Source organism: Xyrauchen texanus, chromosome 28, assembly GCF_025860055.1.
Source record: "Xyrauchen texanus isolate HMW12.3.18 chromosome 28, RBS_HiC_50CHRs, whole genome shotgun sequence".
Lineage (NCBI taxonomy): Eukaryota > Metazoa > Chordata > Actinopteri > Cypriniformes > Catostomidae > Xyrauchen > Xyrauchen texanus.
In genome coordinates, this window is record NC_068303.1 from 28,989,739 (window position 1) to 29,007,212 (window position 17,474).

Sequence of the window (17,474 nt, forward strand, 5' to 3'; positions counted from 1 at the left end):
GGGACGCCATCTGTGTCTGTATGAAACCAGCACATTAGCGGCTGATTATTCTATAGACTCAGGGTGCCTTTCTCATCTGAAACTTTCAACATTCAACGCAACTTCCTAATTTAGACTGACAGCATCTCAAACACACATTGCTTGTTACCTCTATAGTCAAATGACTCGTTAATTTAGCCATAAATGAGGAGAGATGAAGCTCTTAATCAGCAGACAGTGTGAGGTAAAAACAAGATGATCCACGACCGCTGACTGTGTTCTCATTAAATAACAATCTTTGAAAACAAGTTCAGTATTGAGACGAAAGCGGGCAAATCTTGAATGCCCTCAGAGGACTTGAAGCAACACCTTGAGTGGGTACAGCTGGACTTGTCTCAGATATTAATAACACATAATAAAATATGCTCCCATTTTGTCTGTATGCCTAAATGTTAGCCATTTAGAAATGGGCCATATTCAACTCTTTTGAAGTGTTTTCCTTTTTCTGAAGTCTACTTAAAATGTTAATCAAAGTTTCATGACCATTTTCATCTCTTTTTCCTGACTGTTAGAGATAACAGGCTGTTTTTGAAACTGTACATTTAAGACTTCTTTATGTAACATGTAAGAAGTATGACCTCCATTATGAGTGGCTTACCCTGAAAACTTGTCTTCATTTAGCATCTGGACAACATCAACATCAACATGAACAATCCTGTTCAGTGATGTTTGCATATTCAGTCTTAATCATTTGTATGGCTAACTTTAGTCTGCCCATAAGAACTTTGCTTCTTGTTGTTGATAAGCAGTTGAAGTCAGTCACCCTGCTGTACATAAGATGACTTCCATGTGCTGGGCAGAAAAGTAAGCTGTCCTGCCAGTCTGCCTGTCATTTTGCACTCATCATAAACTAATTATCCAGACAGAGACCCTACTGCTTTACCCTGCTCCTGTCACGACACAACTGGGCCTTCTACTGCCACACAGAGCCATTACTGAAATAACATCAGTATATGCTGTGAAACTTTTACTCCTGTATTAGAACTAATGTTTCCTCACCACGTTATTTCCCAATCTGCTTTTTTGTCTTGACCCCCACAGGCCCATACGTAAGGCTTAATTACCCCTTCAACCAAACCAGAAATGTGTTCCTTTTAACTCATATTATATGGTATGTCATTTACCATTATCATTAGTATTGTTTAAATGCCCATTATTATGATCCAATTTTATACACACTCACACCTTGGGAAATATATTGCTAGTTTGATTTGATATTGGTTTGACCAACTCAGACATTTGATGGGGTGAAAATAGGACAAAGTATTGTTGTGGCTAAGTGTGACACGAGTAATGCTGTTGCAGAAATGTACCTCTGTAGGCTTTCTTTACTGTACATATAATGTATGTACATACTGTATGTCACACATCAATTCTCATTCACACAAATTGACAAGACTTATTTTGTTTGTTGTCCTTCCTTAAAAAGTAACTAAATGTGTTATGTCATTAATTAAAAAAAATAGCACTAACTGGAACAACTCCTTGTTAGCATTCACTGGCTTTCTGGAAAAGGATCTACAAGTTCTACATCTTGAGTATCATCCATTTTCCTTCCATTATACTCAAGGAAGCATTCTTCAAGTGACACTGCTATGATAAACAGCAAGATTCATATGCAAATATGCATGAAACCATTTACTTGCGTTGACACAGTAGAGAATCTACAGCTATAATGTGATGTTGTTATGATCAATCCTATGTGCTGAATTCATTTTACAGAACATAAATTATATTTAAGAGACCTCACATACAGCCAGATTACAGTTGACATTTATCAGATCCCCACGAGCCAATGAAATTATGTACCTCATGAAAATTCCAAGAAATTCACAGTCAATGTCTTTACTCTACTGGATTTCTAGGAACACTCCTCCCTTAACTTCTTTACCCTGCATCATATTTATGTAACAGCACTCTTCCTCATCCATATCCTTGGTGCATCACATGTCATTGATTTAGCGTGACCATTTAAAGCACATGGCATGGCACGTTAGGTCAGTGTCCAGTGCAGCATGGAGCCAATGTGTAAATACATCACATCACAGGTCCAACGGACTTGCAGTAGCTCCTGCCTGATAGGCTTAGAAGTGAAGCAATCCATTATTTTGAGTTGTCAGTAATGTGCGTGAGGGAGTTGGTTTGGGGGATGATAGCTAGAAGGGAAGGGGGGCTTAGTGCTGGTTTGATTTCCTCCAGGGCAAGGTTTAAAGGCAGCACACAATTCAGGCAAAGCACATGATCTTGATTTAAGATGACCAGTCAATGTGAATCCAAGGCACAGAAGGAGTGGTCTGAACCATTACTTGGCAGGATGGTGAAAGATTTGCTGCAGTTTCTCCCTCCTCTCCTCTCCTCTCCTCTCCACTCTTTCTCCACCTCTCTCTCCTGCCACACATTCTTTTGTTTCCCCCATCACTTTTTTATAATGACTCCCTCCAGCACTAAATCATCTTTTAGATGCTTTGTCTTACTCTAGCATTTCTCTTATCAATCCGTTCATGCTTTTATTTCAACTGATTTATAAAAATAATATCAACATGTTTGGTAGGAATGAAAAACAAGTCCAATTTCATTACTGTAAAGATACAGTGACTAGCCACTGTACAGCACCTCAATGGGCCACTGGTAAAGACTGTTAAATTCTGATGAGCTGAGTTTGAATCTGATATAAAATGCTGATAAATGCACACTTTTGACAAAACATTCTATATAATTGTGTCATGTTGCTATGTTACTTGGCAACAATAAACAGCATACAGTTTAGGAAAATTAACTATATGACAGATTTTACTTGGCAGAATCATTTTTATTCAGATTATTATTAATAATAATATTATTATTCCCTTTTGATAACACTTTATATTAGGGATCATAAATTAGACAGGAAATTATGACTAATAATTACACTTGTAAGTGAATGGTCATGGACTAGTTTGACTGTATAAAGAATGTATTAAGCCTTTATTGGCTGCTTTCTTATTCTTGCTTTATAGCCTCTTTACATTTTTCTTTTGTCATAACAATGAATTTATTAGCTAAAAACAAACCATTTCAATACCCCCCCCCCCCCCCCCCAAAAAAAAAAACATGCACATGTATGTGATTTTGTGAATTTTGAGTCCACTTGTGAATTTTTTTTTCATTACAAATTATATTATAGCATAACTATATGAGTGAAAAATCTTGCATGTGAATTTTCACAGAGAATCTTGTGAAAGTGCTTTAATGAAAGAAATCCTGTTAGCACAGTTAATATTACAAATGTGCATATTTGATTAGTGATCATGAAATTGTGTTGAATCTTACATATATCTTGTACTTTGTCATACATTTTTCAAAATCATACAGAGGGGTAATCACTAGCACATAAGCAACAGCGATGGTGGAGCAGACTATTTTATGAGGTTTTTCGCACCTGACATGACCTGTGTGAAATCACGAGTGCACGAGTATATCACTTATGCTGCACCATTTCTCGAATTTGGTCGCTCAAGCAAAAACTTGTTTTGTTCATCTAAAAACAGGTCCTCCACAGCGATAGTAACAACAGAACTCAACACAGCAGAACAGATGCATTTCTATGCTCACCCTTATTTGTTTGAACCAGAGCACTCAATAAAACAGATAAGATAGAGGAGGCTGAAGGCATTTGTGACAGACCTCCGAATGAAGAGAGTAAGTCCTCAGTGAAAACAGTGTGTAGGTGTAACATTCTCTGCCAAAATCAAGTAGCTTTTAAACAGCTCGTGAGATGCTGGCTTCAATATAATGTTATGAGAAAGACGGGAAACCGAACAAGCGATTGAAAGCAGCCTAACTTCTGCTCTCATGCACTTTAATGAACGTGCACAGGACAGCAAAGTTTTCACTTAATAATACATTCGATTTCGGTTTGTTTCTCACAAAACCTTGACATATTTCTTCAGAATATGTATGGCATCACTGAGCACAAAATGTTTTCACAATATCTCACTTTTCTCACAATTTCTGTCATATGGGGTTATAACAACACAGGGGTGAGTAAACAATGACTGAATGTTCATTTTTGGGTGAACTATGCCTTTCATCTATTATGCATCATGAACTATTAACGAACATTTTCAACATTATTAATTGGTTATATTTTATCTTGGTTAATGTTAATTTATAAATATGCAATTGTTAACATTATTTAAATGAACCACTGAACATTTGTGCCTTGTATCATATTGCTGTTGCCGCTATTTCATAAAACCAATAAGACATTTCAAGTCAAGTGTGTTACAGTGAGGTGGTTTTAGGCATCACTATACCGCTGAAACACATTGTCTCTTGTGGCTTTATTGTACTAGAAAGAAGGGGTTAAAAATCATTCACTCTTTCATGTCATTCTGCCACAGCAACAATTTTCTTAATGACATTGATTTTCCCCTACATATTTCATACCTAAAATTACCATGTGAATTTTCTCTATCAGGATGGGTTTGATGTTTCCGGAATAGGACTATTTGTCTTATAAGGGTTTGGCCATTGAATAACTCATTTTAATCAATTGGGCACAGCTGCAGAGAGATGTACTGAAAGCAGTGAAACCTGAATAAAATCAAGTCTCTCAAAATAGATTGTTGCTTTCACATTTTGAGCCAGCAGAATACATTACTGGAAGGAACGCACAGTGAAAAACATTGCCTGGTGATTGCTCTGTAAACATACTGTATATATGCCAAGCATGATTTGGAGAGAAGAAAGACTGAATCGTGTTTGCTTGGCTTTCAAAACAAGTAGTTCGACAGCTCAGCATGATCTCCAAACTTCCTCAGGCCTGAAGGCACACTCATTGAACAAGCTCTCATTAGCATCTAGCATCAAGCACTCACTGGCGGCAAAAAGTTTCCTCTTCAAATTCAAAAACTAACTGCAAAGCTGAGTATCACTATTTCATTGCTTTGTATCGTTTGGTTACGTATGTAACCTCCGTTCCCCGAGGGAGGGAACGACACGTTGTGTCGGAGAAGCGACACTAGGGGTCTCTCTTGAGCGCCGATATTCACCTCTGATCTTATTGAAAAGGGCCAATGGGAGTTGGCAGTCGGTATTTGCATACCCCGCCCCCGGACATACGGGTATTTAAGCGGGGCAAATACGGGAGTTCATTCAGGATTTTTCTGAGGAGCCGGAAATGGTCCGGCCACAACAGTGGCTTGGTTCAGCGACATGGCGGAGGAAAGACACAACGTGTCGTTCCCTCCCTCGGGGAACGGAGGTTACATACATAACCAAACGTTTCCCTTCTGTCTCTCTCTCCACGTTGTGTTGGAGAAGCGACACTAGGGGACCCATTCCAATCTTGCCATGCACTGAACCTTGTACGTGGACCGCCGATACAGAGGCGGGCAGGGATTTCATCCAGTGCCACGCATCATCTGTACCTGGCTGCACGTACCCTTCCCCAATGCCCCATAAGAACATCGGAGTCCTTCTAGTTACCCTGGGAGGGGAACAAGGCGATGTTTGCCAACATGGGAACGGGCCAGCCTGGCTGGGCCTCTTTTCTCTCTATGTTTCTCGCATAGAGCAATCACGGCCGGGCCCTTACACGCATATAGGGAAGGGGTCTTACCCAGACCCTCGCGGAGACCACACCTGCCCTTTTTCTTGGGGAGGAAAAGTGGTAGACACGTCACACGGCCGTCTTAGGGCTCGTGTGGAAAGTATGGTGCGGTGGTAGATCCAGCCTTGAAAGGGGGAGTTGCTACAGCACGGCGACCGAGGCAGCTGTAACTGCCTAAGGGAGACACGGGGGTATGCTCGTAAGGGGACAGAACCGTGGAATTACACACAGGGGGAGTCCGAACAGGAGGCCTTCTTATTTTACCTGTGGAGCCACTATACCAGTATGGGGTGGCCATCAGGGTACCCGCAGTGGCTTGGGTCGGCGAGTTCCTCCGCTGAACCGCAGACCCGGAGGGCTGGGGAGGAATCGACCAGGGGCCCGACTCGGAGTGGGGCGCCCTGGGAAGAAGGTGCACTACTTTACCTTGACGTCAGGAAAAGGGCGCTGGGCGCAAGCGATCCACCCGGCCGGTCGGTCTACGTGTTACTGAGTTCTACGGGCTCGGACCTGAGAAAACACGAGACGCAACCGACTCAACGCGGAGGTTGTAAAACCTCGTGAAGGTGTTAGGTGTTGCCCAACCCGTGGCTCTACAGATGTCTGCTAGGGAGGTGCCCTTGGCCAGTGCCCACGAGGACGCAACACCCCTTGTTGAGTGAGCTCGGACCCGTAAGGGTAGGGGCACAGCCTGGGTGTGATAAGCCAGTGTGATGGCATCGACAACCCAGTGGGCGAGCCTCTGTTTGGAGACGGCATTCCCTTTCTACATCCCCCAAAGCAGACAAAGAGCTGCTCAGAGCGTCTGGTGCTCTGTGTGCGGTCCAGGTAAATGCGCAGGGCGCGCACTGGACACAGCAACGAAAGGGCTGGGTCTGCCTCCTCCCGGGGCAGCGCTTGCAGGTTCACTACCTGATCTCGGAATGGTGTGGTAGGAACCTTGGGCACATAGCCCGGTCGCGGTCTTAGGATCACAGACGTATCTGCCGGACCGAACTCCAGGCAAGTGTCGCTGACAGAGAACGCTTGCAGGTCCCCGACCCTCTTAATGGAGGCGGCAGCGATCAGCAGGGCCGTCTTAAGAGAGAGGGCCCTGAGTCCAACTGATTCGAGCGGCTCGAAGGGAGGTCTCTGGAGTCCTGCCAAGACTACCGAGAGATCCCAGGAGGGAACTAGGCCTGGCCGGGAGGGATTCAACCTCCGGGCGCCTCTCAGGAACCTGAGGATCAGGTCGTGCTTACCCAAAGACTTGCCGTCTACAGGATCGTGGTGGGCGGCGATAGCGGCAACATACACCTTGAGGGTGGACGGGGACAGCCTCCTGTCCAGCCTCTCCTGTAGGAACAGAAGCACTGACCTAATCGCGCATCTCTGCGGGTCTTCAGCTCGGGAAGAACACCAATCTGCGAACAAGCGCCACTTTAGTGCGCAAAGGTGCCTGGTAGAGGGGGCTCTGGCTTGGTTGATGGTATTCACAACAGTCGCCGGTAAGCCGGCTAGCTCTTCTGCGTTGAGCTTGCCGGGGATGTGAGTGGCACGCAGCGACTTGAGTCCATAGGAGAGCTCCATAGGAGGAGACGGTGGGCGAGTTGTGACATGTGGCGGGAGCGTACGCCGCCTTGGCGATTTATGTACGCCACCACCGTGGTGCTGTCCGATCTCACGAGGACATGTTTGTCCCGAACTAACGGGAGGAACTTCCTGAGAGCAAGAAGGACGGTCAGCAACTCCAGGCAATTGATGTGCCAACGCAGCGGGACCCCTTTCCAACGGCCCGCTGCTGCGTGCCCGCTGCACACGGCACCCCACCCGGACCGGGAGGCGTCGGTTGTGACCAGGACGCGTCGGGACACCTGCTGCAGGGGCACTCCTGCCCGTAAAAAGCAGAGGTCTGTCCAGGGTCGGAGTGTTTTGAGGCAGGCGGGGTGATCCTTACCCGATGCGTGCCGCGGTGCCATGCTTGTCTCGGGACTCGAGTCTGGAGCCAGTGCTGGAGTGGTCTCATATGCATCAACCCCAGCGGCGCAACCGCCGCGGAGGACGCCATATGCCCCAGGAGCCTCTGGAAAAGTTTTAGAGGGACCACTGTGCCTGGCTTGAAGGAAGCGAGGCAGTCCAGCACCGACTGAGCACGCTCGCTCGTGAGACGTGCTGTCATTGAGACTGAGTCTAACTCCAACCCGAGAAAAGAGATGCTCTGAACTGGAGTGAGCTTGCTCTTTTCCCAGTTGACCTGAAGCCCCAAGCGGCTGAGGTGCCGGAGCACCTGGTCTCTGTGTGTGCATAGTAACTCTCGAGAGTGTGCTAGGATGAGCCAGTCGTCGAGGTAGTTGAGAATGTGGATGCCGGCTACTCGTAGCAGGGCAAGGGCCGCCTCTGCGACTTTCGTGAAGATGCGAAGGGACAGAGACAGGCCGAAGGGGAGGACTTTGTACTGAAACGCCTGGCCGTCGAACGCGAACTGTAGGAAGGGTCGGTGTCGTGGCAGAATTGAGACGTGGAAGTACGCGTCCTTCAGGTCCACCGCTGCAAACCAATCTAGATGCTGAACACCAGCCAGAATATTTCTCTGCGTAAGCATTTTGAACGGGAGTTTTAACAAGGCCCGATTGAAAACTCGCAAGTCCAGGATTGGTCGTAAGCCGCCGCCTTTCTTGGGTACAATGAAGTAAGGGCTGTAGAAACCCTTCCTCATTTCGGTTGGAGGGACGGGCTCTACCGCGCCCTTGGCTAAGAGGGTCGCGATTTCCGTGCGCAGGGAACTGGCGTGCTCGCCGTGTACGCCGGAAAAGCGGACACCCCTGAAGGGGGGCGGGAGCCGGGCAAACTGAATTGCGTAACCAAGTCGAATGGTCCAGTGCAGCCAGCGTGATGCCTTGGGAAGCGAAAGCCACGCTTCCCAGCTCTGCGCTAGGGGCACCAAAGGGACAAGTATTTTGGACGTACCCGGCGGGGCCTCGCAGCGGGGCGGAACAGGTAATGCAGCGTCGGGCGGCTTCGTTGCGGCCTGAGGCTGAGGTGCTGAGAATAGACTCAAAGCACTTACCTTGCTCCGCGCGCCCGGCAGGAGGTGGGTTCTTGACTGAGAAGGAGGTCTGATGTTGGCGTCCTCTGGACTCATCTGAACCGGCCGGCCGGGGGACAGTCGTGGGCAGGCGGAAGGCGGGATCGCCGCGTCCGGTGTACCGGGACTGTTGTGATCTGAAAGCACATTGCCGTGAAAACGGCATTTGCGGGCCAGGTGACCCAGAGGCAAAGGAAATAGCTCTTTTATTGAGAATGTGGGTACCACAGGTGTGGCAAATGAAAAAACAAAGGATTCTCCTCCCGGCCCTCCACCTCCGGAGCTAACGTCTTCGGCTCTGGGTCGGCTGTCTCAGAAACGCTTGGGAGCCTTCCGGGTCCTGGAGGGGGTTCGTGAGACAGGGGGCGTGCACCGCCTGTGGAGTGCTCGACGCTGGGTCTGAGAGCTGGGCCCGGGTTGAGGTGGAGCAGGAGCTGGTTTCCTCTCAGGTGGACGCCCTCGGCAGGCAGACGGGGCAGGGCCCGTAGCGGCAGGTCTGCGGCGGGGCATGATGTGCGAAATGGCCTCCGTCTGCTTCTTCACCGCGGAGAACTGTTGGGCGAAGTCCTCGACGGTGTCACCGAAAAGGCCAATCTGGGAGACAGGTGCGTCCAGGAAGCGGTTTTTGTCCGCCTCACGCATCTCGACCAGGTTGAGCCAAAGATGGCGTTCCTGGACCACTAGGGTGGCCATCGTCTGTCCGAGTGCCTGCGCTGTGGCCTTCGTCGCTCTCAGGGCGAGGTCGGTCACTGAGCACAGTTCCTGCAGCACATCAGGATCAGGTCCACCCCCGTGCATGTTTCTGAGAGCTTTGGCCTGGTGGACTTGCAGGAGGGTCATCGCATGCAGGGCGGAGGCAGCGCGTCCAGCCGTAGTGTAGGCCTTTGCGTTAAGTGAGGATGTTGTCCTACAGGGCTTGGATGGGAGTACGGGGCGACCCCGCCAGGAGGTAGGGCTACCGGGGCATAGATGGTGCGCAACTGCCCTATCAACCTGGGGAATCGCGTCGTACCCATGGCGCTCTCCGCCGTCGAGGGTGGAGAGAGTGGAGCGGGTGGCACCTAGACGAGCGGAGAGCGGGGCTCTCCACGTAGACGTCAGCTCATCATGCACCTCCGGGAAGAAAGGGACCGGGGGATTCGAGGCCGCGAACGGCGCTGCCCCAGGAACCAATCATCCAACCGAGAAGGCTGTGGGGAGGATGGAGGGTTCCAGTCCAACCCCACGCTCAAGGCGGCCCGGGCAAGCATGTCGGACATCTGAGCGTCGGCCTCAGCCTGGGCCTGCTGGCCCGAGGCGGCAGTCCAGGGAGTCCTCAGCATCAGACACCGCGACTCTCTGATGCAACGGCGAGCTCATCTGCTTCGGACTCGGGAGGATAGACAGCCGGGCCGTGAGGCGAAGCCGCTATCGCCGCTGGCGTGGACGGAGACCAGCGAGCGTGTCGGGAACGGGAGGTTCGCAGGGGGCTACCCGGCGAAACTGCACCCGCTGCCGCCTCAAATCGCCTCCAGCGCCAACCACACCGTCCTTAATCCGTGGGAAGAAGGAGCAATGCGGGGTGCAACTGGGGTGGCTTGCTTTCTGTTGAAAGCGAGCCGCGACCGCAACGTGGTCATGGTCATGTTCTCGCAGTGAGAACATGAACCATCCACAAACGCCGCCTCGGTGTGATCGCGGCCCAAACACACGAGACAGCGCCTGTGGCCGTCTGAAGCAGAGAGCACTCTACCGCATCCAGGAACGACACAGGGGCGGAAAGGCATCTTGAAAAAGATGCGTCCTTAAAAGGACGTTCAACGCCGCTGTGTTTGCTCTTTTAGAGAAAATTACTCTTTTAGTAAAAAACTCTTTTAATACACAGTGTGTGTGTGTACGTGTCTGCGCTGTCGAAGCACTCAGGGGCAACAATGCACGCCGTGCACTGAGAAGGAGAAAGCCGCTGTTGTGCGCCGTCAAGATCCAACAGCATGCAGATCGTCAGAGGAAAACAGGAACGTTTAAGTGGCGTGTAACTCGCAGCAAACTGCAGACAGACCATCGGCTCGGAAGAAATTTTTCTCATGAACTCCCGTATTTGCCCCGCTTAAATACCCGTATGTCCGGGCGGGGTATGCAAATACCGACTGCCAACTCCCATTGGCCCTTTTCAATAAGATCAGAGGTGAATATCGGCGCTCAAGAGAGACCCCTAGTGTCGCTTCTCCGACACAACGTGGAGAGAGAGTGACAGAAGGGGAAATTAGGTTAGATGCAAAATGGCAAGAACCTGCCATTTATGTCTGCAAGTTTTTTTTTCTTGTTTTTTTTTTTCAGTAAGCTCTATTATACCTGGAGTGAGCTATTAGTTAGAATTCCCATGGAGTTCCTCAGCTGGCGCAGGCAGCCACAGAAGTATGACCAGCATGCTGACATCTTTCCTCATGTACCTCTGAGTTTCAGAGACAATGGGTTTCATTCACTAATTATGAATTATTAATCATTCACTAATAAATGTGTACAAATGTGTATTTATTTGCGCAATAATGTTCACACACAAAATTTCTGCCAGATTCAAAACAGATGCATACGCACATACGTTTTCTGTTCTTTGATCTGCATAAACTCACCCATCCATTTAAGGGCTTTTCGCACAACCTCACAAACCTTCAGTGTGCTTCATGCCATTAAGAAAAAACAGTTTCACAATGAATGAGACACCCTATGCCTTTGGGCATCATATATTATGTCGCAGCTAACTAATAATACCAACTGACATGTCCACACGAAAGCCAGAACTTGAAATGACACTTAATGCTCAAGTAAGCCTAATTTTAACTGCAGCATGACTGTTTTGTTCAAAAGGAAGAAAAAGGAAATTAAAATATCAGTTTCAATAGAGCTCTAATATCATGATGGGTCAGCCTGTCTCACTCGTATGATGACAGGAGGACACATACTGCACTGCCAGCGGAATACACTCTACTTTCTCTCCCATAAGATATGAGAGTTTGTTTAATTCATATATGTCATGGAATTTTTTACTGCAGTGAATGAGGAAGAGCAGCTCGTCTTCCATGTCTCCATTCATCCATTCATCTATCAATCTATCTATCTATCTATCTATCTATCTATCTATCTATCTATCTATCTATCTATCTATCTATCTATCTATCTATCTATCTATCTATCTATCTATCTATCTATCTATCATCATCTGTCTGTCTGTCTGTCTGTCTGTCTGTCAGTCAGTCAGTCAGTCCGTCCGTCCATCATCATTTAGTGCACCCTAGCAACCAAATCCATTGACTTCCATTAAAATTAGCTTAGATGGATATCTCCAGATCGGAACATTGTAGAGATTTCCAGGTTTGCTCATTTGACTCAAGCTAGCAAGGAGCCTTTTGTGTATCACCCTGGTAACTGCCTAGCAACCAAATTTGCTCAACATAGCAACCAAGTAGTCTGTCTGTCTGTCTGTCTGTCTGTCTGTCTGTCTGTCTATCTATCTATCTATCTATCTATCTATCTATCTATCTATCTATTTTAAACTTTCAGACCAAGCTTTTTCAAGCCAACCTAAAGTTTTTCCACAAACTCTTTTATCTAGTTTAGCTTGATGTTCCATCGCTTCTAATCCAATGTCAATTCTCGCATCAGGGCAATAACCAGATGACATGCAGAGAAGCTGTGTGTGTGTGTGTGTGTGTGTGTGTGTGTGTGTGTGTGTGTGTGTGTGTGTGTGTGTGTGTGTGAGCGTGTATTTATCACTTTGTGGGGACCAAATGTCCCCATAAGGATAGTAAAACCCGAAATTTTTGACCTTGTGGGGACATTTTGTCGGTCCCCATGAGGAAAACGGCTTATAAATCATACTAAATTATGTTTTTTGAAAATGTAAAAATGCAGAAAGTTTTCTGTGAGGGTTAGGTTTAGGGGTAGGGTTAGGTTTAGGGGATAGAATATAAAGTTTGTACAGTATAAAAACCATTATGTCTATGGAAAGTCCCCATAAAACATGGAAACACAACAAGTGTGTGTGTGTGTGTGTGTGTGCGTGTGTGTGTGTGTGTGTGTGTGTGTGTGTGTGTGTGTGTGTCTGTGTGTGAATAAAAAGCTGCTCACTCTAGTAGTTATGCCTTTAAGTAATTTATGCTTTCATTTGGCGGCTGAGAGGTTGATGGAATTACTTGGGAGACTTCAGTGGATTAACACTGAAGAAAGTCTAAAGGGAAGCAGACAAACACCTGGCCCTTGTGTTCTCCTCCTCAAATGCATAAATAAAAAACATCCCAGAAGTACTCAGTACCACAGAGATGCTCATAATCGAATGTCTCTTAGTCAAACTGTTGCTGATTTGTCTTCATTAGACAAGTATTTATTATTTAAGTCATGTGAGGTGTTGTGAAGAGTATTGGTTAAAAAAAAATAAAATACAAAAAAATATTAAATTAGGGAATACGTCTCTTTGAAGAAACACCTCCTGCAAGGAAACCAAAAGTTTATGCATCCACCTAGTCAGCAAAAATATAATTATAAATAACATAAATAAATAAAGAAAATGGTGTCCGTGTGCACTTAATTATGGAGAATCTGTTCATCTCATACAGCACCCATACAGAAACAATATTCTATTTAAGACCCAATGAAAGCAGTTTTCTTTCCCGTGATGATGTAGTTCAGGCAGGACATTTTGAATGGCTTGCCCTTTTTTGTGTGCAAGATCATCAATATTTGGTCTCATAGAATGAATGTTACAAAACTTTTGCAAACTGACTTTTACTTGCAGCGTTCCACATTACACTGCAGTTTTCTGGTGAAATGAACACTAGAGGTACTACAACCACTGTGTGTTTTATTCACTTTCACACATATCACAGGTACAATGGCTGATAATTACTTTATAAACACGTATTTTTCACACTATTACTCACAAACTGGTATGTGATGATTTCGAAACATTTTCCAAGAACAAAAGACACAAAAGTAAACACTTTTTACTTTTACATTTCCCAGAGACTAAAATTGGTTCAAGGAATGAAAAGTAAAACAGAAAACTCACAACATTTTTAGCAGAACGTAAACCGGAACAAAGTGATTTTCAATTGTTCAAGTGAAATCTTTAATTTTAAATGCTGTTAACTGGTTGATTTTTTTCCAATATTTGTTCATGAAACTAAAGACCAAAGGATTTATCACACAACATTTTTGGAACTACACCACGTCATGTTGCCCGAAAAAATAACACATGTGCTTTTATACTGAAGGAAACTGCTGCATCACACATTTCTTTGCCTAATTCCCCATTGTGGATGTCACATTTTCTGAATGAAGACCGTTTTAAACTTATTTTGGACTTTTTCCAGACCATGTTGATTGTTTCTCTTGTGAGATCTGGCAACACTGCAATAGCTATTTCACCCACCCGTTAGTGCAGAGTATTTTTGTATTTTTAAAGGAACGTTATTAATCTTTCTTTTATTTTGTTCAAACCGGTACCTTGTGGAAAGGAGAACTGCAGAATTTCTGAACCGGATTGAAAAAATTTATTTTGTTTTTAGTCCATGCGTTCTACTATCATTTGAAAAGCTTTGTTTAGAGACCCAACTACATTTACACACGTAGTCCAATGTGATTAGCTTACACGTTTACTCACCTGATAGATTGTTGAACTTTGGACTCAGAGGTCCAAAGCTTGAGCCCAGCAAAGCACGTAAGCTGACAAGTGAGCTGAAAATGTGCTTTTTCCTATCGCATTTGTGTTTTCCACACTATGGGTAAGGTTTAGGTATTGGTTTAGGATATTGATGTCTGTTTAGTTTTCCTCTAGTTTGTGTTAGGTTTAGGAGTTGGTAAAGTGTAAGGGTGTCTGGTTTTTTTTTATTTATTTATTTATTTTTTTTTAGCTTTTTTGCATTTAGAACACTATTGGGTAGGTTTAGGCTAAAGTGTTTGGTTAGGGAGGTACTTTTTACTCATTAAAACATCTAATATTCTTTAGGAAACTGCAACGAAACCTGTAATGAACAGGGTTCCCACTCTTTTCAACCAATAAATTTCCATGCCTTTTCCATGATTTGAAAGCTAATTTGCATGGCCAAAGATTTAGCCTTTAATTCTGAAAATGGCACCAAAATCACAATCGCAAATTTGTAAAAAAACAAAAACAAAACCACACCACTGTTTCATAAGTTCAACTGAAAACATTTAATTAATTAATACATAAATGAATAATTAAAAATAACTACAACTTGTAGTAAGTTCCCAGTGGATAGACTAATTTACAACAGGTGAGATTTTCCAGCATGTAGTATTCAAATACTGTATACTATAAAAAAATAAGGAAACACCAAAATGTATGTAAAGGACATTTGCACATTTTAAAGACTGTAGGCCCAGCTGTGCAAGATCCCTTTTGAGTTTGGTTTGAGTTTAAAGTTTTTATATCTTGTTTTTTAATGCTTGTTATATGGAGCAACAATTCTATGGTTAGAGGGATTTTCTTACAAACAAAGAGAGAACAGTCTAACCCTAATTCAAAACTAACCTGGGCATCCTCCCCTATGAGGCCAGTTTACCTGGAAGCCTTTGGAATGTGCTACTGTCATTAAGGTGAATTTTGTTTATAATGACTGAGTAGTAATTAAGTCTATCAACTAGGAACCTTCCTCTGGAATGTGAACATGACATCTTGCCTAAAATAATCAAATAATTAGACTTACTTTAACAATCTCACCTGTAGTAAATTAGTCTATCCAATGGGAACTTACTACAACCTTTGAAATGTGAAAATACTGCACATTTACTGTTTTTTGTTTTTGTTTGTTTGTTTGTTTGTTTTTTAACTTGCACATCAACAGCATAGTGGGTGGAAATTTCAGATGATCCCTTGAGTATTGGTGCAAGTTCAGTCATAATTTTGCAGCCACACCAAGGGTTGACTGTTCTGGGTACAATGTTTTATGGCACTTGTAGTACATTTATATACCCTTTAGGCTAAGTGTATGAACAATATTTTTGTAAAACTGTCGACTTCAGAGAGTACTGGTAAATGAAAACTAATATCCAATGAATATTGAGCATAAAACTAACTTTACCCCACTTCATATAGGTCTATTTTAAAAATGTAAAAATTGTAAAAGTTGTGGGACAAATATATTTTTCAAGGGACGAGATTATTTTCTTGTGGCCACAAGATAAGGATGTCATTCCCTCAACATAATATCAAGTGGCAATAACATATTATCACTTTCCCTCAAGTTATTATGATGTGTGCTAAGTGAGCTGAACCTGTCCCTTCCCGGGCACTGTAGGATCCCAATACTTTTGCCATTTTACATACCTGGCAATGCTGAGCAAGACATTGTTAAAGGTGCACTTTCCTGGCATGCTAAACTTAGCTGTAAAAGCTAATTTTACATGCTAAAGTAGTATATATGAAAATTAGCAAAGAGTGAGACACTTCACCGAAATAAGCAGGTTAATGACAGTTAGCCTGAAAACATGAATCCTACAATGGGTAGGAGTTGGCGGAATGTTCCATCCATCCATCCATCTTCAACCACTTATCTGAAGTCGGGTCGTGGGGCAGCAGCTCCAGCAGGGGGCCCCAAACTTCCCTATCCCGAGCCACATTAACCAGCTCTGACTGGGGGACCCTGAGGCGTTCCCAGGCCAGTGTGGAGATGTAATCTCTCCACCTAGTCCTGGGTCTTCCCCGAGGCCTCTTCCCAGCTGGACGTGCCTGAAACACCTCCCAAGGGAGGTGGCCAGGGGGCATCCTTACCAGATGCCCAAACTACCTCAACTGACTCCTTTCGATACAAAGGAGCAGTGGCTCTACTCAGAGCTCCTCACGGATGACTGAGCTCCTCACCCTATCTCTAAGGGAGAAGCCTGCCACCATTCTGAGGAAGCCCATTTTGGCCGCTTGTACTTGCGACCTAGTTCTTTCGGTCATGACCCAGCCTTCATGACCATAGGTGAGGGTAGGAACAAAAATTGACCGGTAGATCGAGAGCTTTGCCTTCCGGCTCAGCTCTCCTTTTGTGACAACACTGCGATAGAGCGAGTGCAATACCGCCTCCGCTGCCCCGATTCTCCGACCAACCTCCTGCTCCATTGTCCCCTCACTTGTGAACAAGACCCTGAGGTACTTGAATTCCTTCACTTGGGGCAATACCTCCTTCCCTACCCAGAGTACACAGAGTAATCCATCCTGCTGAAAACCATGGCCTCAGATTTAGAGGTGCTAATCCTCATCCCAGCCGCTTCACACTCGACTGCCAAGTGATCCAGTGAGAGCTTAAAGTCACGGACCAATGATGACATGAAGACTACATCATCTGCAAAAAGCAGCGATGAGATCCCCAGCCCACCGAACCGCACACCTTCCCCATCCCGAGTATGCCTCGATATCCTGTCCATGAATATCACAAACAGGATTGGTGACAAAGCGCAGCCTTGGCGGAGACCAACCCCCACATTTAACAAACTCGACTTCAGGCCGAGGACACGGACACAGCTCTCGCTTTGGACGTACAGGGATTAGATCGCCCTAAGAAGGGACCCCCCCACCCTGTACTCCCGCAGCCCCTCCCACAGTCTCTCCCGGGTGACCAGGTCATATGCCTTCTCCAGATCCACAAAACACATGTAGACTGGATGGGCATACTCCCAGGCCCCCTCCAGGATCCTTGCGAAAGTAAAGATCTGGTCCGTCATTCCACAGCCAGGATGGAACCCGCATCGTTCCTCTACAATCTTTGGTTCGACAATCGGCCGAACCCTCCTCTCCAG